Raw genomic sequence first — 27,073 nt, 5'->3', positions numbered from 1 at the left:
AAAGCTGTGGTTTGGAAATGGGGATTAACAGGGAGTTGAAATTTAGGACTCCTAGAAAAGACTTCTATTAAAACTAACAGGAATAATCAACTCTGCCTCTCAGGAGATCTTTCAGTTTTTCCCTGTTCACAGATGTTTATTGTAGGAAGGATAAAATGAGAGGTAAGGAAGATGGGCTCTAATCTCATACTAGTGGTTGTTATGCTGCCAGGAGTGCTGCACATATCTTTACTCTTTCTTCCTCTTTACTTTGCACACATCTGATGCCTAAACTCTTTCTTTAGTTTTCTGCCTCCATTAATCCAGGTTCCTGAGCCTGGATATCAGTTGTTTTATTCCTCAAGCTATGGCTGGATTTATTTTCTTCTAACAATAGTCATGGTTTTCCCCATCACAGTCCTTCCTTTAGGAAAAAAAAAATCTGAATATGACCCAGCTGCCTTGTTAAAATCTTCACTACTTTCTGCTCTCACTTGACATCACCAGCTGCCCTCCTATATGAAACAGATTTTATGCCTGCATCTTTTCATTTCTGGCACCTCAGGATCCAGAATCTGCCATGCCCATAGATCAGTTACCGTCTGCCAACTGTCCCTTGTGCCAGCTGGTCTTCCTGTGGACATTTAAATTTACAGAGTTCTCTACATTCCTACCCTTCACCTCTAAGCCCGATTTGAGTGACTGAATGGTAGTGTCCACTGAATGGTAGTGCCCCTGAGGTCAGGCCTATTTCCATTCCAGCCACCACTGAATCCCCATTGTTCAATACATTTTTTGAATAAATGATTTCCTAGGTCTCTCGTGTTTATAAATTTTTTGATCTCTCACATGCATTTAGTTATGTGTTTAAATTTTGGTTACATTATGTGTTTAAAACTGGTTACATTTCATAACACTTTGTATTTCATAGTCATGTATTAGATTCAATAAGTATTTAAATTACCATTTCCAAATGAGAAATAATGCTAAGTTGTGGGGGGGTTTTGTGACCTACTATGTCAACATAGCATCCCAATAGTTCTAAAGAGATGTGGTTCCTTAAAAACAAAACCACTATGAATACTGATGAATTTCACAGCTTCCTTAATAACACACTTTCACTGAGGCCTCCCACATTGTTTACTTTGAATGAGATTTGTCATGTATTTTCAGTGGCACAATATCATTGCTAGGGTGATAAAACCTATGTGGAGGGGAGAAATTTTAATCTATTTATGTATAAAGGATGCATATGCATACATTACAGCACTGGCATTAAACGAGGAAAGAAAAGTCTAATTTTCCATGTGAGCTGGATACAATGGTACATACCTGTAATCCCAGTGACTTGGGAGACTGAAGCAAGAAGATTCCAAGTTCTAGCCTACTTCAGCAATTCAGCAAGTCTGTCTTAAAATAAACAAATAAATGGGGATTATTTCACTGGTTAAATACCCCTGGGTCCAATCCCTAGTACAAAACCAGAAATATCCATGTGAGTCAATTATATAAAATATTAAGAACTACTGTAAATAAAAATATGACAGAGTTTTATCTTTGCTTTGGAGAGGGCATCAAAATCAACAGGCAAAGCTTTCCAAAGGGTTGACTTCTAGAAGAAGTGGCACATACTGAGAAAACTATAAAGGACAGTCTGAAAAATGACATAGTAGACAGTGTAATATACTCAAGAGAATTTCTGAATTGTGAGCTTCTTTCAAACATGACCTTTCATTTCAACTTATTATTTTCTAATTATCTTTTCATCTTTTAACTACATTTTCAATTGATTCCATTAACATATACACTCAGCCTTTTGACAGTAATGCCAGATTACTTTTTAAAACTATAGTTTTGTGGTTTATTTCGGTTTCAAGCAGAAAAATTCAGTTCAAAGAGATACAGCTATTGTCTCATGACTCACGAAATTTAGTCACAGCTACTTCTAATAGCAAACTGTTTTCTCCAGAAATAAAGCATTTCAATTAGAGCCAAATCTCCACAAGTCTACAGGGTTCTAATACTCTAAAAACAGTGCTACTCTTCACAATACATGGTAATGACAGCCAGGACTCTAACATTTGAAAACATTTTCTTTGGGTTAATGATTTACATTAGCTTCACTGTCCCTAACCATCCCATTCATTGCAATGACTTTTTCTATTTTGTCAACTAAATCAACACACTTCATTACCCATAGCACCAGAATTCTGAAACACTAAAATATGACATCTATTTCTTTGACATGCCTATTATCTGTCAAAGACAGTCAATTAAATGCCATCTAAAAACCTCATTGACCAGCTCTTTTTGATAATATTTGACAACCTTTAAAATTCCTTTATTTCTAATTTTCTCACTTTCATTTTGTAGTACTGAATTTTCACATTCCTGTTTTAACCAATCTGAGCACTTATATGAATTCTCTGCTTTCAAGCCTTCTGTTACAACCCCTTTTACATTTTGTTTTTGTTGTTGCTGCTGTTGTTTGTAGGCATTCTTATTAACTTCTATGAGTTTATTTGCCAAACTGTATTAGCATGCAAGGTGTTAGGTACAGAAGATAAAATACATGTAATCATGGCTCCTAGAATCTCTGATAACAGTTTTCCAAAATTTCATACATGTATTTACAGTGTCATTTTAGAGATCTTGATGCTTAAGCACTGTGAATATCTCAAACTTATAATTTATAAAATGAATCCTTTTTCATTTGTTGTTTTTAGATATACATGACAGTAGGATGCATTTTGACATACTATACATACATGGAGTGCAACCCATTCCAATTAGGATCCCATTCTTCTGGTTGTACATAATGTATAATGTGGGGTTATACTGGTTATGTATTCATATATGAGCAAAGGAAAGTTATGCCTGATTTATTCTACTGTCTTTCCCATTCCCACTCCCTTCCCCTCATTCCCTGTTGTCTAATCCAGTCAACTTCTATACTTCCCCTACCTACCCTCCCTTGTTATGGGTTAGTATCTGCATATCAGAGAGAGCATTCAGCCTTGGGTTTTTGGGGATTAGCTTGTTCACTCAGCATGATATCCTCCAGTTCCATCCATTTACCAGCAAATGCCACAATTTCATTTTTCTGTATGGCTGAGTAATATTCCATTGTGTATATATACCACATTTTCTTTATCCATTCATCTGTTGAAGGAAACCTAGGTTGGTTCTATAGTTTGTCTATTGTGAATTGAACTGCTATAAACATTAATGTGGCTGAATTTAGAAAAATTAAAGAGAGTAGGAACACACCTCAACATTGTAAAAGCTATATACACTAAACCTGAGGCCAACATCATTCTAAATGAAGAAACATCAAAAGCATTCCCTCTAAAAACTGGAACAAAACAGGGATGACCTCTTTTGCCACTCCTATTCAACATTCTTTGAAACCCTAGCCAGAGCAATTAGACAAAAGAAAGAAATTAAAAGGATATAAACTCTTTTTTGACCCTAAAACCTACTCTTCTTCCCATTTGATTTAGTTTGGTAATAGCATAATATATAACATTAAAACAAACAAACAAATCTACACAGTTAACTTTCTTTCTGGCTTCTTCGTCAAACTTTAAATACAATCAGAGAACAAATATAATTTGCATACACATCTTTTAATTCAAGACCTTAATAATGAAACCATTATTAAGAAACTTATTAATTTTAATTTCAAATCTGGTTTCTCCACTTAAAACTTTAGTGATCTTGAACAGAACAAATTAAAACCATGTATTCTGATTCCTTTATTGATATACTGGGAATAACCTCTAATAGAGTGTTGTAAGAACTATTTATACAGTTTTATTTTTTTCCTTTTCCCCTAATATTTTTTCTTTTGTGGTGTCACTGAGGTAGATCATATACTTATCTGTGTCATCTGGCACAGGCTCACATGCCTCTATTCTCTGCTAATATTTATATCAATTCCACAATGTTATTAAGTTGATTATTTTCTGCTGGAGGCCTTTCAGAATTATCAATTAACCACAATAAAATGTTGTTCTCCCTAGCAATGCATCACATCATTTGCCCTGGGATATAAAGAACCTTCCTCATTGAGGTCCACTTTACCTGCACTCCTGTGGTGGGTATGACCTCAACTGCTGTATGGAACATGGTCCTGCTGTGTCCTGATGTGATTTTAGATACCAACATCTTGTCACTGCATATGACTTTCATATTATGACACAACTAAGAGAAAATGCTATTTTGCTCAATAATTGAGAAGTTATGTACTATCTTTCAGTGACATCTTGTGATTTCTTCCCAATTTAACAAGACATGGCATCTGTTTTTTTTTTTTTCTTTCAAGTATGTCGTTTCATAGCAAGGCTCATTTATTTGCTTGGCTTGTACTATAATATTAACAGAGCTCATTTTCCAATCTTCACGTGTCTTTAAATTCTAAGTCAAGTTACTTGTTATCACCAGTAATTTGATGGAAATATAAGTTGTTTCATAGATGAATACAAGAGGTTTGGAAAAATATAAAAATGCCTGGTAATCAAATTATCATCATCTCCTGGAGAGGTTTTCTAGAATTGCCTAACAAGATTCTCAAGAAGTGTTTTATTAAATGGACTCTAGGAGGTAAATGCTCATTTCCAACATTTTGCAGAATAAAATTTTGTCCCTTCATACTTCATTTTGGTTTTACATAAGGACATAATATTATTTTGCTGTGAAAAGAGTTTTCAAGTTATAATTTTAAGAATTATATTCCCTCAAATGACAAGGAGCACCCAGCATAGCTGTCCTGAGCCCTGCTGCCTTTGCCTTCTCCTGGTGTTCCTGGAAATGTCAGGCTCAAATGACAGGGCCACTGAGAACTTCATTGAGGAGCAATTCAATGAGGAAAATGTGATTTTAACACTGGTCCCAGTTACAGAGGAACAAGAATATCCAATGGAAACAAGTGTTTCTTCAACTGCAGAAATCAAACACGAAGTCTGCCTTCCTCAAAAAAAAACCTAATTGTAAATACCATCCCTTCCATTGCCGACCATTTTGCCTTCAATTAATAAGGTTTCTCAGGATACTTTGCGAAACTGGTGCCAACAATTTAATTTGAGTACTAATGGCCAGAAAATAGAGGTTTATTTGAGGCTACAGAACCATGCATACCCTGAACAAAAATATGATATTCCTGAAACATCTCTGGAGGTCAGATTGAAGCCAGTTTCCAGGGAATGGAAGGCAGTGGCCAATACAGCAGGGCTTCAGGAAAGTCATAATAAGGTTAAAAGAGAGGAATAGATTAACATGGTTGAAGTAGTAAATTCAGCTCAGGAGTCCATATTGGCATCTTGGGCAAGGATTGCTGCCAGAGCCACTCAGTGCAAGGCTATGAATCCGTGTCCCATCCCTACTTCTACTTTTTGCTGCAAACCTCTGGTGTCAGGTGGTGTGTGGTCCATGGCCAATTTCTTTCTGCAGAAACAGCAGGCTGGGTTCGCCTGCAGTTCCATGCAGGTCAGACTTAGGTCCCTGACACTCCCAAGAGGATGATTTCCCTCTTCCTGTTACCATCCTGTGTTTTTCCACCCTCAGGATTAGAAGATAATATGTTATGCCCTGAATGTGTAGAAAGGAATAAGAAGATGATGAAAGGATTAATTATAACAAGAGAGAAAAAGCAATGCACTGTAGGAGACCAAAAGTTGCCACCTTAAACAATGTTAAAGTACTATTTTGATCTGAAGGCAATTGAGAAGAAACAGACAAAAAGTTTTCTGCTTTCCCACTATTGGCCCCAAAACAGGACATAAATTTGCAAATATTCCTCTTTCCTCCCAGGACAAGTGGTGGAGAGCCCATAGGTAAATCATCACACAGCCTGATAATTGCTGGGCTGGTTCCTGACCATCTTTCATTTTCAGTGTCTCCTGATCATTTGTGTCAGATCTCAAGTATTGACTATACCCTTTTTTTTTTTTTTTTTAAGCAGAGCTAGGTTTATGGGAAAACTGAGCAAAAGAGTTCTTTTATACTTCTCCATTTGATGCATTTAATATTAATTTTGTGTGTGTGTACTAAAGATTGAACCCAGGGACACTCTACCACTAGGCTATAACCCTAACCCCCGGTCTCTTTTTTTGTTTGTTTGTTTATTTTTTGGTACTGGGGATTTAACCACTGAGCCACATCCCCAGCCCTTTTAATTTTGAGACAAGTTCCCCATAGAGTTGCTTAAGGTCCCACTAAATTGCTGAGGCTGTCTTTGAACTTGTAATACTCCCGCCTTAGCCTCCTGAATCGTGGAATTATAAGCATGCACTACTACTACTGGCAAAACTAGCCCCTTTTTATTTTTATTTTAAGACAGGGTCTCACTAAATTGCTGAGACTGCCCTTGATCATGCAATCCTGCCTCAGCCTCCTCTAAGTACCTAAGATATAGGTGTGCATTATCGCACCTGGCTTTAATACTAACATGTCCTATTAGTGTGGTACATTCCTTAATTGATGAGTCAGTGTTGGTATATTATTAATTTTGGTGGAGGGTGGGATACCAGGGATTGAACTCAGGGCCACTCAACCACTAAGCCACATCCCCAGCCCCATTTTTGTATTTTATTTAGAGACAGGGTCTCATGAGTTGCTTAGCACTTTGCTAAACTGCTGAGGCTGACTTTGAACCTGAGATCCTCCTGCCTCTGTCTCCTGAGCCACTGGGATTACAGGCATGTGCCATCAAACCTGGCTTATTATTAATTATTAACTATCTATTATTGCTAATTATAATAAATTATTATCTTTATGTGGCGCTAAGGGCCTCACACATGTAGTCAAGCACTCTACCACTGAGCTACAACCCCAGTTGTATATTTGGTTTCATGATTTTTGTTGAACATTTTATGATTTTGATATGTGTGTGTGTATGTGTGTGTGTTACTGGGGATTGAACCCAGGAAAACACTACTACTAATCTATATCCATAGCCCTTTTTTTTTTTTATAGGGTCTCTCTAAATTGCTGAGGCTGGTTGTGTGTTGGAGATACACATTTGTAATCCCAGAGACTTGAGAGGCTAGGTCAAAGTTTGAGGTCAGTCTCAACAGCTTAGCAAGACCCTGTCTAAAAATAAAAAGACTGGGGGTGTGGCTCAGTGGTAAATCATTCCTGGTACTCGCTCCCCCACAAAAAAATGTTGCCAAAGCCAGCTTTGGATTTGCAATCCTCTTGCCTCAGTCTCCCAAGTAGTTGGGATTATGGCCCCCACCACACTGGCCACTGACTAAGGTTTGACGTGAATCCAACATTCTGCATGATAATTCATGGATTGCCTCACGTCCCTAATGCTCCATCCCTCAGTTCTATCTGTTTTTTTCCTCCCGCCAAGCCTCTATAAATCAGATCTTTTTACTGTCAGTGTAACTTTGCCCTTTCTAGGATGCTTTATATTTAGAATCATACACATGTATTTTAAAATAGTCTGAAATATGTATTTAAGGTCAAAAAAAGAATTATATTCCCTCAAATGATAAAGCAAAATGTAAATCTGTGGTTTTTTACTAAATTCATCTAGTTGTTTACAATATGTATTTAACTCTAATTTCCATTTTCTCTTAAACATTCTATTCTTCAAATAGATCAATGTACTCGTAAAACTGAAAAAATATCCTGACCTTTATTACACTTTTTCTTTGTTACTGTCACTGCGCTTTTCATTCAACTGAAATTTAATTCAGAGTTCTATTTTTTTTTCTGTCTCTTTATCGTACTCTGTGACCCTTACTTTGCACTATCAGCTTCTGATGTAAATTTTTATTGGTTTTATATGTGTTGCTTCTTTGAGTAAATTGAAGACTTCCTGGGTTAGTAAACTTCTCATATCCTTTTTGAAATCCTCTTAAAATTGTAAAAAAAAATTTGTATTTTAAATTAAATGTTGTACATTACTATATTTTAAAATTTTGCATTTATGATCATATTTAAGATGGTTACAATTTTTGATAAAATATATTCATATCTTTAAGAAATTCTTTATTTCTAGCATAGCTCTTGGCTATCAAATCTACTTTATCCGACATTAAAAGTCATGCTAGTTCTCTATTTTTGTTTGTATAGGAAGTAATTTTCTATTATTTTACTTTCAACTTGCCACATTCCATAATTTAGAGTGTCTTCTAAAAGTAAAATAATTAATACTTAATTTTTTAAAATCCAGCCCAATAACTCGATATTTTCATAGAAAAGTGTCTGCTTGAACTTAATGTTAAGTGTCTATATGCCTGAATTTAAGTCTTCCACATTAGTATATGTTTTCCATTTTTCTCAGCTGTTCTCTTGTTTCTTCTATCTTCTTTTCTGTTTGATCAAATGCCTTTTTTAATATTTCAGTTTACCCCAATGATGAATTTTTCATCTTGCATTTTTAGATATTAAACACTGCTTTAGAGTTTCCTATTGAGTTTTAATGTTTTCCATTTTATTTTTAAATATTATTAGACTAACCTTATAGTAGTAGAGTTCCATTTTGTCTCTTCATGCACTATAGCTCTTATTTATCACTATATATATGTGTATATATATGTGTGTGTGTATATATATATATATATATGCACATATTTATCACCATATGTATACATGTAGAATAATCTTATGAGAAATATACACATGTGCAGTGATCTTATGAAAAAAATATCATTTTTCATTAAAAATCATTAGTGAAATATATATAATTACATATGCATACACAGATGTGTACATAAATTGTATATATTAATGACATTTTATAATTATCTAAATACTTGCTTTTTACTTCTCTAGCAGCCCCAAATTACCATGTGTAGTCATTTCATTCATTTTGAAGAACTTTCACTATTTCTTGTAGAGCATGTCTGCTGAGGCTGAATTTTCTGATTTTGTCTTTACAAAGCTGTTACTTTGTCTTCATATCTACATGGTGCTTTAACTGAAAGAGAGTTGTGAGGTTGATGAGCTTATCTCCCCCCTACTTTTGCTTTGTAAAAGCTGTCCTTTATCTTGGGGCATTATTTCTATTGAGAAGCAGCCATTATTTTTATGGTTGTTTCCCACTGTGCTGTGTGCCTTGCCCTGAACTCCGATTATCTTGAAAGTTTTCTGTATCTTCAGTTTTCAGCAGTGTAACTGAAGTACCCAGATCTGATTTTCACCACATTTTTCTCATTGAAATGTTTAAATCTTCTTAGGCCTCAATAATATGTTTCATGTACTTTGGACGATTTCTAGCCATCATCCTTAAATAATTTCCTGCTCCATTTTCTCTCTCATCTCCACCTTGTACTCCAATAATTACACACACACACACACACACACACACGCATACACACTCAAGATTATTTCATATATTTGACAATCTGTTAGGATTTTTCATTTTTTTGTTGTTCATTTTATATGCCTTCAGTTTCAATGATCTTTGGACTCCTATGTTGAGTCTAATACAAGATCAAAAGACTACTTGAAGATCATTAAGTGAATTCTTATTTTTTTACAGCGCATTTATGTATCTATTTTAACATTTTCCTTTTGGTTTTCTATGGTTTCCATGTTTCTGATAAAATTGTTCATCTCTTTCTGTATATTGTGTATCTTTCAGCCCTATAACTAATATAGTTAAAGTTCCTGCCACAAAACTATATTGGGGTCCTCTGTAGGTTTATATTTTCTGTTTATTTTCTTCATCTTAGTTTCCATTGTTTTCCTGTTTCATGGAACTTACATTGTTTCTTGTGTGTTGCATGTTGCATGTAGAGTAACAGTAGAAACTAGAATAGACAAGGAAGAGCACACCCTTGCCTCTGACAGGCTGATAGAATGACTATACCTTTCTATAGTTGACTGAATCTATGTATTGCCGCAACTTTTGATAAATTAAATTTAATGTTTGTTTCAAATGTTAGATAGGGATAAGATTCATCTTTTAACAGAAAATCCCCTGGAGATCACTTTGTGTTAATATAGCAGAACCCAGCTTTCAGGAGGTTGGAGAAATTCTTTTAGCCTTTTACCCCTTCTCTGGTTTCTGCACCTCGGCTAATGTCTCCATTTTGCTGACCTGTGCTAGTATCCAGATGCATAGGGAAAAGGTGCAGGCAATGGCTGACTGCTCTGTGGTTGAGGGTTCACAGGATCCCTCTTCTCCACTATTTTGCCCATGGAAACAGCTATGTGCCTTTTGTGTCTTGAAGTGTCTTAGGTTCACTTTTTCATCATCAACCTTCCAATGGGTTTAAAATCCGTTACGATTTGATATGATTTGATTTATTTCATTTATTTTCACTTTTGTTTTTATCGGTTTTGTAGAGGGCGGCTGTCTCTTGTCACTTTTCATAACTCTAACAGATGGGTAGTTGCCCCTTTTTATATCTCTTCATTTTCTACCAGTGTACTTTAGGAATACATAGTGTTCTATATACATTTATCAATTGAAAATTTTATTTTTATGTTGGAGACATTAAACTTCTTACTAGAAAAGAAATAATCAATTATGAATTTCTAAGGGACATATCTCTGGAATCACACTGAAATGTCCCTCAAGTTCTCCTTAGTGGCCACTAACCATTCAAACTCATGGAACAGGCAGGCTATAGATTCATATTTAGCTATAGATTCTCTTAGAGAATTTAAGTCAGAAAATATTATTTTCCAGTGTGTTACTAATGCATATTTTACTTCTATGAGTGTCTTTGTGTCATAAAGAAATTATTCATTTTCATTGTTCAGACTAAGGAATAGAAACAAAAGATGGGCAAAGGAAGGAAAAAGAGACATCAATCTGAAAACCTGGTGCTCAAGTTTCTCATGCCTTTCGTCTCCAAGCTAGTTCTCTCTTCCAGATCTGTCTCTCTTAAATTTTGCAGAAATCTACAAATCTTCACTCATAATCTTAAAGTTACTAGAAATTAACCCACTTATAAAAACCGTCCACTAATACAGGTACTTTTAGAATAGATTGAGCAAAGGGAGGTACAAAGCCTGTTGCATAAGATATTTTTCCAGCATTATCTGTGATCAAATAATGAAGAAGGCTTCAACCTAGGGATCATGAGAATTGCCAGACCAGCATAAACCATCCTGTAACCACCCAACCGACATCATCCTCACATCATTTCCTAGGCCCACTCCTCCTCAAGTTTCCTTTAAAAGAAAATTCTGAAACCCCAAAGGTGCATCTTACTCTTGAGATAGCCCCCCTTCTCCCTTAAATCTATCTTCCTTGCTTTCCTAAATAAATCTCTGTGCCTCGATATATGACACACGTTGAAATTCTTTTCTGTCACATACATTAAGGACCCTTTGGTCCTGAGTTGAGGTCCCCCACTCTGGGGCCTTCTTGACAAGATGAGATGTCATTGTGTGGACATGAAAGGAAACTAACAGTGAGGAGATGCGGAAGTCACCCTTGGTTAATACTCATTCCTTGAAGGAACTAATGTCTCTTATTATGACTTCATGGACATGGTTCTCAGGATTCATCAAAGGTCAGGCCAATTACAACTGTCGCTGTAAACAGGAATGCCCCAAACTATGGCTTCCTACCGGTATTTGTAACTCACATATCCCAAGTGCAAATTACCCAACAATGGTCTATATTTACCATAAACTTGTATAAGTTTACCAGAGAAAAGAAACTGGAAATTGACTAAATTTTACTCCAGAATTTCACATTCTGATTTAAAAGTGTTTGTGCTTGCACTATTTCAACATTGAAAATATCAAGCTCCTCAATTGTGTTTTTGCAGAGGATTTTATGAATTCATCTTAGTTAAAATAACATTTTTTGTGAGTACACTAAATTTTCACTTTACTTGAATGCCACTTGACATGAAAAGAGTAATTTACTAAAGCTATCAACTAAATTTAATGTCATGGGCTTAAAAATGTAAAAGAAATCAGAAACTAAAAGTTTCAGGCAGCCATATTAAATTGTATTACAATCATCTTAAAAAAGAAAAGAAAATCTAATTTATAACCTATTTCCAGTATGCATTTTAATATAACTTCTACATATTGTGTATAATATGTTATTCATGTGAAAGATGTTATTCTCATGTAAATGTCAAAAGATGCAATTAGGAAGTAGGAATTTTATTATATCTACTTTAGAAATAAGGAATCTGAGCCTTAGAAATGTTCACTAATCAGCTTTCACTCACCAAACCAATGAATTTGCAAAGCTATATTTAATCCAGATCATTTCTTAACCGCAATCTGAGAAGTACACAACATGCCTTGGGAATAAACCTGTGGTATTTACTGAATAGTTCTAAATATTTATACTTTATCCATATGAATCCTAGCCCTTTATAAGATAGCAACATATTAAATATTTTTTAAAATTGATTTTTAGTTAACTATATATATTCTGTGCAAAACTAATGTATTGCTGTGGCATATAGATCCATCCAATAAACTGATTTACTGTCACCTTATTATAAAATATTCTTTTTAAAATCGCATACTTAACAAAGGTTTATTTTAAGTTATAGTAACATTAACTCAGAGGATACAAAATGGAAACTAATTTCTCTTGGGTTTGTTTTCAAATGTAAAATTTGTTTTTACTTTTTTAAAACTTACTGGTCAATGGATAATGGGCACTCAAATGTGATATTCAGGAGAGAGGCATTTTGATATATTCTCAGATGCTTTTGACTGCAAGAATAAGAAAACTCCAATTCCACTGGCCGAAGTAATAAGGAAGAATTCATTCTTATGCAATCAGTTTCAAAGAGAAGTGAGCTTTAAAACTGGTTAATCTAGCAATACAACCATATCATCATGGTCCATATTATTGCCATCTTGCCTTCCTGCCACATTCAGGTATCAGATTTGTCGTTAACACTGGCTACTACTATAATCACAGATCACAGATGAACTAACAGGAATAAGGTACATGTGCATAACACAATGTACATTTAAAAAAATAGGGACTGTTTCTTCCATATTAAACCTTGTAAAAACAAAGAAAAAATTCTGAGCAATTATTCAGTAGACCCTTTTAGTTAACTTTTTGGCCCAGGGTCACCTTATTTCCTCATACCAGACCAATCATTTGCAATAGGAATTTCACAAAGATGAGCTTCTTAGACTATTGGTGATTTAACCATCAAACTTGAAATTGAATTCATTCTTTGAGTAATATAAAAGGGAGAGGGGAAATTTCAGCTCAGTTGATACCGCAAACATGGAGATAATATCTGCTGGGAAGTAGTATTTGCTGTTCAGTGCTTTGTTTGATGTTCATTAGTCTGCAAAGAAACTTTGAAAATATCCTGTATAATTAAAAATATGTCATTTTTAGGGGTTTTTAGGAACTATGAAATTTTTTACCTTTCCCCCCAAAGTTAGTTATAACAATGCTATCTGAGAAGAAATAAGATTTTTAAATGTCAGCAGGGACTACTGTCTCAGTTCCTAGTTTTAGTAGCAATTATGAATTTTCAGTGTAAGAATAGTGAGTTTTCAGTTTGAACACTAACTTGATTTGGGTCTTGGAGTTTACATAGCAAGCAATTTTTTGAAAGGCACATGAATTATATGCTTATAGAAACTGTTCAACATAAACTGTTTGGAGGACAATTATGATGACTTCTGTATTTTCCTTATAACTGGGAACACACTTTATTATTTAGAAAATATTTCCTTTGTGATATCTTGAATTTTTTCTAAACAGTACATGAGAGTAAAATATTTAGAAATCAAAGTAGATACTGAGGAAGCAGGAATCCAAAAAAAAGTTGATAAGAAGATCTAAGATTTGGAGCAATCTCACTGATTCTCAGGGAGGTTTGTTCATCTGTCAAATGATTGTAAGAGATGCTCAGTATTGTGTATATCAACCCATTAATTATAAATCTACTTATAGATCCATAATTACTTAAAATTCCTTCCTTATTCTGTATGCTGAGCATTTTCATTATAATGTGTCTTGATGTAGATTGTTTTAATTTTTTATAATAAGGTATTTATAAAGGTAAGGGTAAGGTTGAGAGAAACTAACAAATTTTGTGAAGCACCTTTCCTTCTGTGAACTTGGAGAGGTAGGAGGTGAAAGAAGAGTGAGTCATTATGAAAAACTTGTAGGAGAAAGTGAACTAACTGAAGCTATTCCCACCAAAAGCATGTAGAAAACAACTCACAGTCTAATAGAATCTTATAGGGAGTAATAAAACTCCTTACTCTACTCTCGCATATTATAAGTTCGTCTCTTTGGTGTCCCTTCTGATGGAACACAACAAGAAACCACATAACAAGGGGTCTTATCATGCAGCCTACAGCATATGTCTCACCAAATGGTGAAAAATAGAGAAAGGAGCAAATATGGCAGCCATTGGTTACCATGAGGCTACTGAGTATTAGAAAGGTGTCTAGTCTGAATTGAGGTGTGCTATGCATTAAATAGACGTTGGATTTCAAAGAATTACTAGGACAAAGAAAATGAAAACGAAATATCTTACTAACAATTATTTTCTTTGCAAATTATGTTGATAATCCATTGGGTTAAATGAAAATATATTAAAATTAATTTCTCTATTTATTTAAAAAAAGTAAAGGAGAACAAAGTAATGTATTCCATATCTTCACTATGGTACTATATATCCATACTTATATGTGTCATTTTTACATTTGTGTTATCGAATTCATTTAACCATAAAACTAAATAGGGTAAATTGTACCATATATAAACTATATCTCAACAAACATGAGATATAGTTTTAAAAAGAAATCTAGTTCATGAAGTGTTTTAACAGTATTGGGCACATGCTAACCACCTGATAACAAATGGCTATTATTATGATTCATTAAAATAACCAGCATCAAGCTGTTTCATAGTGAGATAGGTAAGGGGAGCATGGGAAGAATAGATGAACTCTAAATAGGGCAAAGGGGTGAGAGGGGAAGGAAGAGGGCATAGAGTTAGAAATGATGGTGGAATGTGATGGACATCATTATCCAAAGTACATGTATGAAGACACAAATGGTGTGAATATACTTTGTATACAACCAGAGATATGAAAATTTGTGCTCTATATATGTAATATGAATTGTAACTCATTCTTCTGTCATATATAACAAATCAGAATAAAAAATAAATTAAAAAAATAAAATAAAATAAATAATGACTTAATGAGTGCCATAGTACACCACGTGAAGGGAAAGAATTATTTGGCAGTTGTACTTCAACATTTTTAATCTATAAAATAGAGATGTTAAAATTCCCATTTTATAGAATATCAGCTATTATTTTATCATAATCTTCATCATCATTTCCCTCATAATCCCCTGACAAGAAAAGTCCTCCTTATATTATAGAGGGGCTGCACTGGTACTGCTGCCTTACATAAACTATCATGACTTTTATCTAAGAAAGTTGTGCATTAGATATATATTAGTGCCCACTGTCATTGTGTACTCAGTCTTAGAGTTACGTGTTTTGCATGTGAGTAAAGAGAAAAGAGATCTCCCAAGAATATCCATATCAGGCATTCTCAAGACAACACAAGGGGTAGGAATTTGGAAAGAAATAGGAGAGGGTAAGGAAGGATTGGAAATTCATCTCAACAAAATAAGGAAATTTTAAGTCAAATTTAAAATGAAATTAATCAACAGAAGATTAGGGGAGTGGCCTAATGGAGATATGAAGAGAGAAAATATAAGAGATTTTGTGACATTACTGGCATAGTGATAAGGCAGAAAATAAACATGAGTCTACACATAGACATTTATACTATACTTTGTAATTCTAAAGTACTTTCTAAGATTTAAAAACAGTGTTTGATGTCTTGTTGAATTAGATGTAGTATTAAATGTGCATTTTCTAAGTCTTTTCTTAAAGGAAATGGCTTTTCTAAATGCTTCGTGCAAAAATTAAGCATAATTACACAAAAGGGGCATAATTTACTTCCATATTATTCAGCTAAATACTTAAAAGTGATGTGCAGGAAGTTACAATATTTCCAGAATTAGACTTTTTAGTGAGGGAAAGATTCTGAAGCTAAAAGTGTTAAAGTGGCAGGCACCTGAAGAAATAGATATGTTTGGTACACAATCCATGAATTATTGCTCATGTGCATTGAATTTCACTTCTCATGAAATGGATTTTACTAAGAGAAGTTATTGGAATGCCTCTATGGAAGATTATTTGAAGAGCCATGTGCCCTGCAAATCCTATGTAATAAGGTACTTGGCTAGAGTCTTGAAAAAATGCAGGATGCAAAAGAGTACAATGCTCTTATGAACCATGACTGAAAATGGATGGCCAGTGGCCTTTGGTGCAAGGAGCAAGTACCTATCTTCAAACATTACCTCTCAATTGTACTGGTGCTGAAAATGACCATTCTACACATGTGTAAGAAGGAAATGCCAGCTTAAGAAATCTGAAGAGTCAAACGACTGGTATAATTTAAGACTAGAACATGGGATTTAGAGAGTTAGCAAGAAATTAATAGAAGGGAAATTTTAGGAAAGGTTTAGATTGACAGAAATACCTAGAATTATATCTGGTTCCTAATTAGCAGAAATAATCTATGCACTATTGTACTCATGGGTGTTCCCTCCATGATGAACTTATTTTTATTCTTACTTGGAAAGAAAATTTTAAAATGTTGACAGTATATTACTTTTACTCAGTCATCTAGGCACTGTCCAACATTATTTACTTGATATGCACTAGACAAGTTAAAACAATTATTTAGAAGTAATAATTCAATTTTTATCTCAATTTTACTTGAGTATAGTAAAGTCTTCCCAGAAACATAATTATTGAGTTCTCCTACAGGCCTAAGTTAAAAAAAAAATGGCTTCTTGGTGACTACAACAATAAAATGACAAACTTTGTCATACAAAGCATATAAGTATATTAGAACCTTCTCTTAGTCCTCTCGGGGGAGTTCCTGGTAAATGATCTAGGAGGAGGACTTGAGCCCAGCGCTCACAATCATGCTTCCTCTCACCCTAGCCTGCAGTCCTTGAACTTTCTACACCTCCAAACCTTCTACTCTTTCTTGATTTAGGATTTTATAAAGAGTATCTCCTCTGATAGGTACTTCCTAGTTGAAGCCTTCCTATCAATTCTCTGAAAACACTCAAATTTAGTATGACCAGAAAAAGGATATAAACCTAGTGACCACAGGAAACACTTGACATTTAACTCACATGTGTGAGTAGGAAAATGTCGTATTCAGGGAAACTCTTCAAGACTTTATGTTCAAAATGGGATGGGGAAAGTAGAATAGGCTTTTCTGATGTCTGAAGAAGATTAATGGGACAACTCTCTCTTAAAAGGGCAATATTTAAGAACAAAAAATACATTTGGACTTAATGTAATATTAGAACACATGGAAATTATTGAAAAAAAAAAAAAAAAAAAAACCTTTGGGGCACCAGGGATTGAACCCAGAGCTGTTTAACCACTGAGCAACATCCTCAGTGCTTTTAATTTTTTTCATTTTTAGACAGGGTCTCGCTAAGTTGCTTAGGGCCTTGCTAAGTTCCTGAGACTGGTTTTGAACTTGTGATCCTACTGTCTCAGCCTCCCAAGTTGCTGGGATAACAGGTATGTGCCACTGTGCCTGGTTGAAAACTACTTTTTGATAGGAGGTAATCAAGTAGAAATGGGTATCCTAGGGAACAATGGGAGTCATGATATGTGAATTCATAAATAATGTTTTTGTGAGTGTACTATCACGAAGGATTTTAAATATTTCCATTACTCATTATTAACCTTTGAAACATTTAATAGTGATTCTCCCTAAATTTCATGAAAATCTGATGCAGCCTAAATTAAAACATATATTCTGTATCTTCTAAATTCAGTAATTTTTCTAAAATATCTGAAGATAGCAAAACCTCTCTGTGAAAGTCTTAAGACTGTGGTTCTCTTTGTTTATTTCTTCCTTCCCTCCAAGAACCTGGACATCTGTTAAGCTTTCCTTACAATGTTCAGCATGATCCAACCAGCCCAGACTCTATTTCTTGCTCACAAATGTGATTGGGAGGCAGCTACTAGAATTGTCATCTCTTCATTCTTTCATTTAGAAAAATGTTTTATTTCATTCACAATTTTCACCTGCTTTTACAAGTTTACCTGACTCCAATATTCTATTTATTTGAATCCCCATTTCTTGCTTATCTGGTTATTTTATTTCATGAATCCTCAGATATATATTTTATCAACATCTTTTGAAAAAGATGAAATTAAAATGTGTGTAATTGGAGTCATCATTTATAGATATGAAAATTACACACTAAAGTATTTCATAACCAGTATAGAGTGATCCTGCCTTGGAGAGGAATAAAAAACAATGTTCATACAGTTTAACATGTTGGATTTTAATATTTGTTCAAGTGTCTTAAAGTTATTATTTAATATTTTCTTGGAATTACGTAACTCCAGTTTTGAGTCCTTATCCTGCCAGATGGGTGAATCGTTCAATCTTCTACCCCAGCTTCAATTCAAAATTCCAGTATTCTACAAGGAGTCATGATATCAGGAAAAACCTTGGTGACCACATTGAAGAAGAACCAATAGCTCCACTTTTCTGTACTTAGATGCTTACTGTGCAGTCTGCAAAACCCTCTAGTCTAAAAGCACCATTGCTGCTAGGTCAGCTGCTGACCTCTGTACCTGCCATCTAACCTCTGAATGCACATGACAGCAGAAGCTCCCTTCCAACCCTTATCAACCTGAAGTATGAGCCACACTCTGCTCTGTTTCATCACCCTGAACCCACCATTCAACTTTTGACTTCTTTTTAATCTCTGTAAATTCCATCCCTTTCCTACTCATTTTGCTCTCAAATACATTCCCAGAATAATCTCACATTAAATTTGGACCCTGAACAAAATCAGAAAGAAAGCTATCAAGCAAGTACAACTTTCTGCCCTACAAATCATCCTTCAAGCAAGGAAATATGAGAGGCCTACATAGCTTCTTGGAATTAATTACAAGCGGTAGGGAATGTATGGAAGGAGAAATACAGACATATGTCTTTCCCCACCATGCAAACAAATATGTTAGGTTTCAAAGGGATTTCAGTAAACATTTTTCTTCAGGCTCAAGCCTTCAAACAGGTAAATATTACAAATAAGTGTAAAGGTACAATGAGACAAAATAGTTTCATGTAATATGTGACTTACCTGAGGTCAATATGGAGCATTGGAGAGCAGACTGGTCTTGCCTTCATGAATATTATACTTCAGTGGAAGATACACATTAATGATATGAAGACCCTTGAAAAGGACAAGAACAGTGTGAAAAAAATATTTTTAGTGCAAAATCATGGATTCTAGTTTGGACTATATATTAGTTTTCCTTTGCTTATTGACAAATTACTGCAAACTTTATGACTTAAAACAATACACATTTTTTCACTGCTATTAAGACTTGGAAATTTTTCTCTATAACAGAGATGACAGACTATGGAAATGTGGAAATCATAACCATGACTTGAATGTTATTATGAATTTCGTAAGTAAATGAATTTATTCTTATTTTTCAAATGCATTGTTATTCCTGAATAAATGTATCATATTTCCATTAAAATGCAGATAAAAATAGGATTAAATAAGATGTGAGGAGGTAGAAGTGTTACCTATAAATAATGACCTCACAGAACTAAAATGTGTTGTAAATATCACTTGAGAACTGATAAAAAAACGTGCTAGAAATACACATTGAAATGAAGTTTAAAGAGAAACTAACTTCTGGGAAAGTGTTTAAATGATTTATGGAGTGAAGGAAAATGAGTTTTATAAAACATTAATAAAAACATCTTTCTTAAAGCACATAACTAAACTGAGAAACTTAACCTCAAGCAGAAATCTTTATACTATGCTAAATTTTTATAGACAAAAGTTGTTGACATAAAAAAGTAAACACTATTAGTGTGAAAAATATCAATACTTTTAGTAGTTGGAGAATGAAAAGGTAGTGCCATGTAGTAGTAAACTATTCTGTGTATTGAAAAGCACCTATGCATAAGAGCATTTCCATATGACCACATAGTTAAGAGTCCACTGAAGTCAACAGCAGTCAAATCTTTCAAGATTTATACAACAGTATAAATTACATTCTAAAATATTTTAGTGCTCTAAAAAATCTATTGAGAAATAGATATAATTGTTTTAAAATATTTTTAACAATGCAGATATAACTATAATAAAAGTTCTATACTGACAATTTTCTAATTGTAAATATACATTGCAACTAACACAGGGTAGAAAGAATAATGGAAAAACAGCACTCTAACATTTAAATTACAACATTTATTTATGAAATTAACATACAATCCATAATCTCGGTTGCTACTTTGGGAATACAGACATGCTCAAGTTTTCAAAATATAAACATTAAAATAACTAAAACATTTTTTTCTATTTTGGATTTCCTTTGAGATGTATATGACCTTTCATAATTAATGAAGACTCCTCTTTATTTCATTTATTATTAATTTGCACCATACATTTTCTTTGTTGTTATTGATTACTAAGACTAAAATTTTGTCAACTTTTTAAACTTGTTTTTTAAATTGACAGATTGAAGCACACATACATTGTGGTATAGTTAAGTCTAGCTAATGAACACATATATCACTTCAAATAGTTGTCATTTTTGCAGTGCAAACAATATCCACTCTCGTACCATTCATAAACACATCATAATTTGGTCACCATCTACACAGTAGGTCTCCTGAACTTGCTGCTGCTATCTAATGGTAATTTTGTATACTTAGACCAATATTTCCAGTACATTCCTTCTCTAACACACCTAAACTCTGGCAACCATCGTCCTACTCTCTATTTCTATGAGAAAAACATTTTTGTAGCCCATATTTGGGTGCACATTAGTATAGTCTTTATGGAAAACAGTATGAAGGTTTCTCAGGAAAACTAAAAATACAATTATCATATAAGGCAACATAAGTATCTCCTGCTACTGGGCATATATCCAAAGGAAATGGAACTACTGTGGTTCCCTGCAGCCCTATTCACAATAACCAAGAAATGAAATCAACCCATTGTCTATTAACAGAAGAATGGAGAAGGAAAATGTGGTACACATATACAATGGAATACTCTCCAGTCATCCAAACAACAACATCCTGTCATTTGCAACAAAATGAATGAACCTGTGCGATATTACATTAGGTAACATAAGTCAGCAGAGAAAGAAAAATACTGTATAAAATTTATCAATTTTAATGATCTTTTAAGACGGACAAGCCCTTGGTTTCATTTATTTTTCTGTATTGATTTCCTGTTTTCTGTTTAATTGATTTCTACTTTAGTTTTTAATATTTCTTTCTTCTGCTTTCCTTAGCCTTACTTTCCTATTTCCTCTATTTTTAAGTGGAATCTGAGAAATTGATTTAACATCGTTTTTCTTTTCCTTTAGATTCATTTATTTCTCAAATTTTTTCTTTAAGTGTGATTTCACTGCATCCTACAAAGTTTGATAAGTTCTATCATCAATTTCATTAATTTAAAACACTTTTCTAATTCCTCTGAGACTTCTTTGACCCAGGTGATATTTAGAAGTGCATTGTTTAGTCTTCAAATATTTGGAGACTTTGAGCATTTTCTCTTACTGATTTCTACTTCAATTCTTTTGTGGTATTTGAGCATACTTTAAGTGACTTCTAGCATATTTTGTTCTAAATAAGTTGTATACTGTGTCCCAACATGTGCTCTATCTTTGTGAATATTCCAAGGGATCTTAAGAAGAAAGTACACTCTAATGTTTTTGGATGGCATATCCTATAAACATCAGTAAGACCATGTTGATGTAGAGTGGTGATCAGGTCAATACTACCCTTACTGATATCCTGCCTGTTTATCTATCAACTAAAGAGGGGAGTAGAAATGCCCAGATATGATGGTGGCTGTGTGTGTGCCTCACAGTTTGAATACTCTGTGATTAAGTGCCTAAACATATGGGAATGTTATGTTTTCTGGAAAGTTCACCTCTTTCTTATTATGGAATGCTTCTCTTTACTCCTAATAATTTTCTTTGTTCTGATGTCTGCTTTTTCTGAAATTAATATCATAACTTTAGTTTTCTTTGTATTAATATTAGCATGATACTTTATCATTATAGTTTTAGTCTATAAGATTTTTTTTACAATTTAAAATGAATTTCTTGAGAAAAACATGAGATATATAATAATAATAATAATAATAATAATAATAATAATAATAATAAAAGTAAATAAGAAGATCCTATTTTCTTATATACATCTTATTTGTCCCTAAAGAATTTTCTTTAGGCTCAGGAGGCTGAGGCAGGAGGTTGCAAGTTAGCATCAATAATTTAGTAAGGCCCTAAGTAACTTAGTGAGAACCTGACTCAAAATAAAAAATAAAAAGGGGTGGGAATATGGCTCAGTGGTTAAGCACACCTGGGTTCAATCTCTGGAACAAAAAACAATTTTTTTTCTTTAACAGTTCTCGGCATGAAAGATCTACTACTGTTGAATTCCCATAGATTTAGCCTTTCCAAGAAAGTCTTGATTTGTCTTTCTCTTTTGAATTATAATTTCTCTGTATATAGAGTTCTAGGAGGATTTTTTTTCCTTCACCACTTTAAATATTCCATGTCTCTCTTTACTTGCACACATGGTTTCAGGCAAGACATTTGATATAATTATTACTTTAATTCTCCTTTATTTTTTTTCTCCTCTGGCTTTTTCAATATTCTAAATTTTCCTCTGCTTTTCTTCACTTTGAATATGATATTCTTAGGTGACACTTTTTGGTATCTTTTATCCTCCTGCTTGGAGTTCTTTAAACTCCCTGGATCTGTGGTTTGATGTTTATGAATTTAAAAAAATTCTTAGCTGCCATTGTTTCAAATACTTCTTGTTCTCTTTTCCTTCTCTTTTGGTATCTCAGTTATGTACATAAACACTTCTCAATTTTTTCATAAGTTTTGAATGTTTGATTCATTTTTTTATTGATTTTCTTTTTGCACTTCTGTTGGGACATTTGTACCAACCTATCTTCTGGATAAATGATTCTCATCCATGGTCAAGTTGCTGTGGGTGCCATCCAAGTCATTCTTCATTTATCTTCTATGCTTTTGTTTCTAGCATTTCCTTTTGTTTCTTTCTTAGAGTTTTTAATCTCTCTAATAACATAATTCATCTGTTATTACGTTCTTGTATGTGGCCTACTTTTTCCATTATAGTTGTTTATATATTTAGGTAATTTTAAATCTCTTTATCTGGAAATTTCACAATCAATCTCATGTCAGAATTTGTTCTGATTTTAGTCTTTTCAGAATGATTCTTCTTGTCTTTTAGCATACTCTGTGATATTTTTCTGAAAGCCAGAAACAATATATGCAGTAAAAGGAGCTTTGGTGTGATGATTTATTTTAAACTGTCTAAGCATTAGGCTGAGTTTAATATTTTCTGTAGCTTTAGGTGCCAGATGTTTCAAATTCCTTTTCTTCTGTTGGTTTGGGAATTCTCTTAACACTCTTGCAAAGATATAATTTTCATCTTGCAGCTGTTTCAATTATAATCCATCATTATTTTACTGAAGGTTGTTGATCTTATAGCAAAGTGTTTGGAAGTGGAGTCTTTAATAATCTTATGATTATCGTTTAAGTCTTTAGTGAGGCTACTTCCTGAACTATGATCTTCATGGTGCTTCTTACCTTCCCTACTGCTTCTTTAGGTGAGACAGGAATCCTCTGGAGTGGCTGCTATGGAGAAGTACCCTTCTCCCAGGCAGGGTAAGGCTCAAGTATTTTTTTCTTCTCCATGGTGAGTAATACATTTGTTATAAAGAATGTTTGGGGATGTATCCTACAATGATGTCTCTTCTCTGTTCTTCACCAGAGCCATAAATGGATTGCTCTTAGTCATGAGATACTTATAGGGTTTCTGGAGCATGAAAATGTTGCTGTTGCGACCCTCTAAGACTGTTGCCCCACTCTCACCCTAGTCCAAACTGAGAGTCTGGAAGTTCAGCAGCATTATATTTAAATGTTCCTCCCAGTTTATGGCACTAGCAGCCTCTCATAGTGGTAATTTTCAGCTGTGACTCTTAATTTGCCTGTCTCTCAAGATTTTAGGGTGGCAGTTGTCCTAATTATCTCAGTTTATGATGGGCCCAAAATGGTAATTTTCAAGTTATTCAGCTTTTTCTTATTGCAATGTCTTCCAATATCTCCACATGTTGGAGTTACAGTCAGAGTTGACTGGGTCTATTTTGACTTATGATAAATTAAATACAACATAAAATTTTAAATATTTGTGATAAAAAATAGTGATTTGTTTTTGTTACATTCTTTAGAATTTCTAGAATGGTACATGCTAGGTTTAAAAGGGAAAATAATATGTATGTAGTAAAAAAGGTGAAAGTTGTCTTGGCTCTCAATCCAGTATTCTATGATTTTAAATGTAAACAAATATTTTAGGATTATGATTTTTTTTAAAAAAAGAAAGTATGCTTCTCTCAGAATTTAGATTCATAGATATAAATTAATAATGCTAACATATTAATAACATTAACAGCTTATTATTCAGATTAAATATTTCAAAAGTAATGTAATTCTAAGGTTTTAATGAAAATTTGGGTCAACTTTTAGTACTCAGTTTTGTTATAATTAAAATTAAAATGATGTATTTATAAAAATATATTCCATACATTTTAAAACAATTTTGAAAGTATATATGAAGTAATGCGTATTCATACAAGTAAAATAAATTGCATAAATATATTTGTACAGACCTTATGTATGTTTTTAATTATTTAAAATCAATGGTTTTTTACTTGCATTTATTTTAGTCTCATACTTCTTTAATTTTTGAAGTTTAAGCTATGACTAAACTGCACTGTTTTTCCAATGCTAAGTGATCAATTTTGGCTCCTTGTTACCATCTAAATTAAACCTCATTTTAATTTAGCTTTCAAAGACTAGTAACTCAAAGCCACATACCTTTTTGATTTTTGTATTTGACAAAAATTTATCTTTTCACTATGACAGTTGTGGTTTATACTACAATTAGACATGCAGACCTACTAATTATAATGTGATATTTTATATTCCAATAAATGCTATTCAAGTAGTCAGGTGAGCAATTAAAAACCAAGTTTGGGTAGGTGTACAATGTCTTGGTGGGAATGCCATCTTAGCTAAGTTTGAAAAGTAGATACAGAATAGTAAATTGAAGAACAAGGTTAACGGACAGTCCAAGTGAATAGAATAATGTAAAAAGTCCTAAAGTTTAGAGAAATCTGGGAAAATAAAAAAATAATTAATAATCTGCTCAGTACAGTTAATCATACTGTGTGGGTCAAGAAATGAGAATGGCTGAGGATGGAAAAGTAGATAAGTTTCACATAAGACCCTTAGTAGAGCCCAGAAGGGTTTGACATTGCCTTTAGGAACATCACTGACCGCCAGGTGTTTTGCCATATACCTGTAATCCCAGCTACTCTGCAGCCTGAGGCAGGATGATTGCAAGTTCAAGGGCAGCCTGGGAAATTAAGCAAGACAATATTTCAAAATTAAAAGAGCTGGGAATGCAGCTGAATGGTAGAGAACTCCTGGGTTCAATCCTTAGTTTCCAAAAGAAAAACAAAAGAAAAACAAAAGAAAAAATATATCACTGATTTTAGAGAGGTATGACATGATCAGATTTGAGTTTTGGGTTTTTTTTTTTTAACATTTCTTTTACCATTATTTTATTTATTTTTATGTAGTTCTGAGGATCAAATCCAGGGCCTCACATGTGCTAGGTAAGCACTCTACCCCTGAGCCACAACTCCAGCACAATATTTGTGTTTTGAAATTATATTCTGGTGGGGTTGCTGTTATGGCTCAGAGGTAGAGCACTCATCTAGCATATGTGAGGCACTGGGTTTGATCCTCAGCACCACAAAAAATAAAATAAAGACATTGTGTCTACCTATAACCAAGAAATATATATTTAAATTTATGTATTAAAATATATGTATTATATATGTATTATACACACACACACACACACACACACACTGGCAACAAGAAGAATGGAATAGAAAAGGGAAATATTGGAAGAAGGAAGATCACTTAAGAGTCTGCACAGTATCTAGATGATAAACAGCAAGGGTATGAACTAAAGAAATGACATTTGGAGAAATGAAACCCATGTACAATTTAGTGACTTAGCAGACCTTGTTGACCTTCCTAAATATTCTGGAATCTCCTTCACTGGTTTGATATGCTCCTCTCCCAATTTTTACCTGTTTTACCTCTTGCAGACTCCTCCAGAGAAATGCCATTATATGAATGGAGGAAATTTGCAATTTATATTATCCCAGGATCTACAAACGTGCTAACCAATGTTAGAACTGGTACAAAAGATTTTGCTCACTCTGGGAATTAATACCTCATTAACATGGGCAGCAGTTGAGACTTCTGTTGTTTTAGATGAACAATTGAGTAAGTTGTCATATAAAAACTATAATTTGATATAAATAAATAAATTTTATATTAGAACACATAATGTAAATTTTAAAGAATTAGCAGACTCTGGTGTCTGATTTTAATTTCGCCTCAAGAAAGGTTTGGTATTAATCCTGCCCCAGATAGGTGGTGCCATGCAAAGTGAGTAGCAATCTCAGCAAATTTAACTTGAAATACCTATTTCTTAATTTTTCTGAAAGTTGCTTTGGTTGAGATGGCTGGTTGGTCTGGTGCTTGCTGTAATATAGTCACTAGCTTTTTAAAGAGGACTACTCTTCATTAGGCACTTGCTCAAAATGTACTATGGACTTTTGCTTTCCTTGTCAACCACAGCCCAGAAATAACTGCACCAAACTGCAGTCCTAACCTGAAAGTATTGTTTCTTCTTTCTTTTCACCAACATGTAATTTTCTTCTTATATGGCTGAGTTCTTTCCCACTGTTTGTCAAAAGAACAATATTAAAAGTATTTATGGCAAGAAGAACCTTTTCTTGCTCAAGAATCTAGACTGCAATTGGACCCAAATTTGACCATAACCACAGAATGTTTCTTTAACGTACTAAATAATCTCCTACAAAGACACTGTGAGTTGGTTCAGGGCATTAACTATGTAGTTAATTCATGAGCAAG

At 33.7% G+C, this 27,073-nt stretch overlaps 1 pseudogene; it reads left to right on the top strand.

The window, feature by feature from the left end:
- Positions 1–4,791: 4,791 nt before the first annotated feature.
- LOC107143640 lies at positions 4,792–5,666 on the top strand (annotated as a pseudogene).
- Positions 5,667–27,073: the final 21,407 nt, after the last annotated feature.

The sequence above is a fragment of the Marmota marmota genome, unplaced genomic scaffold (assembly GCF_001458135.2).
Source record: "Marmota marmota marmota unplaced genomic scaffold, marMar, whole genome shotgun sequence".
Lineage (NCBI taxonomy): Eukaryota > Metazoa > Chordata > Mammalia > Rodentia > Sciuridae > Marmota > Marmota marmota.
Note: the sequence above shows the minus strand (reverse complement) of the source record. Positions and strands in the feature narration are given on the sequence as shown.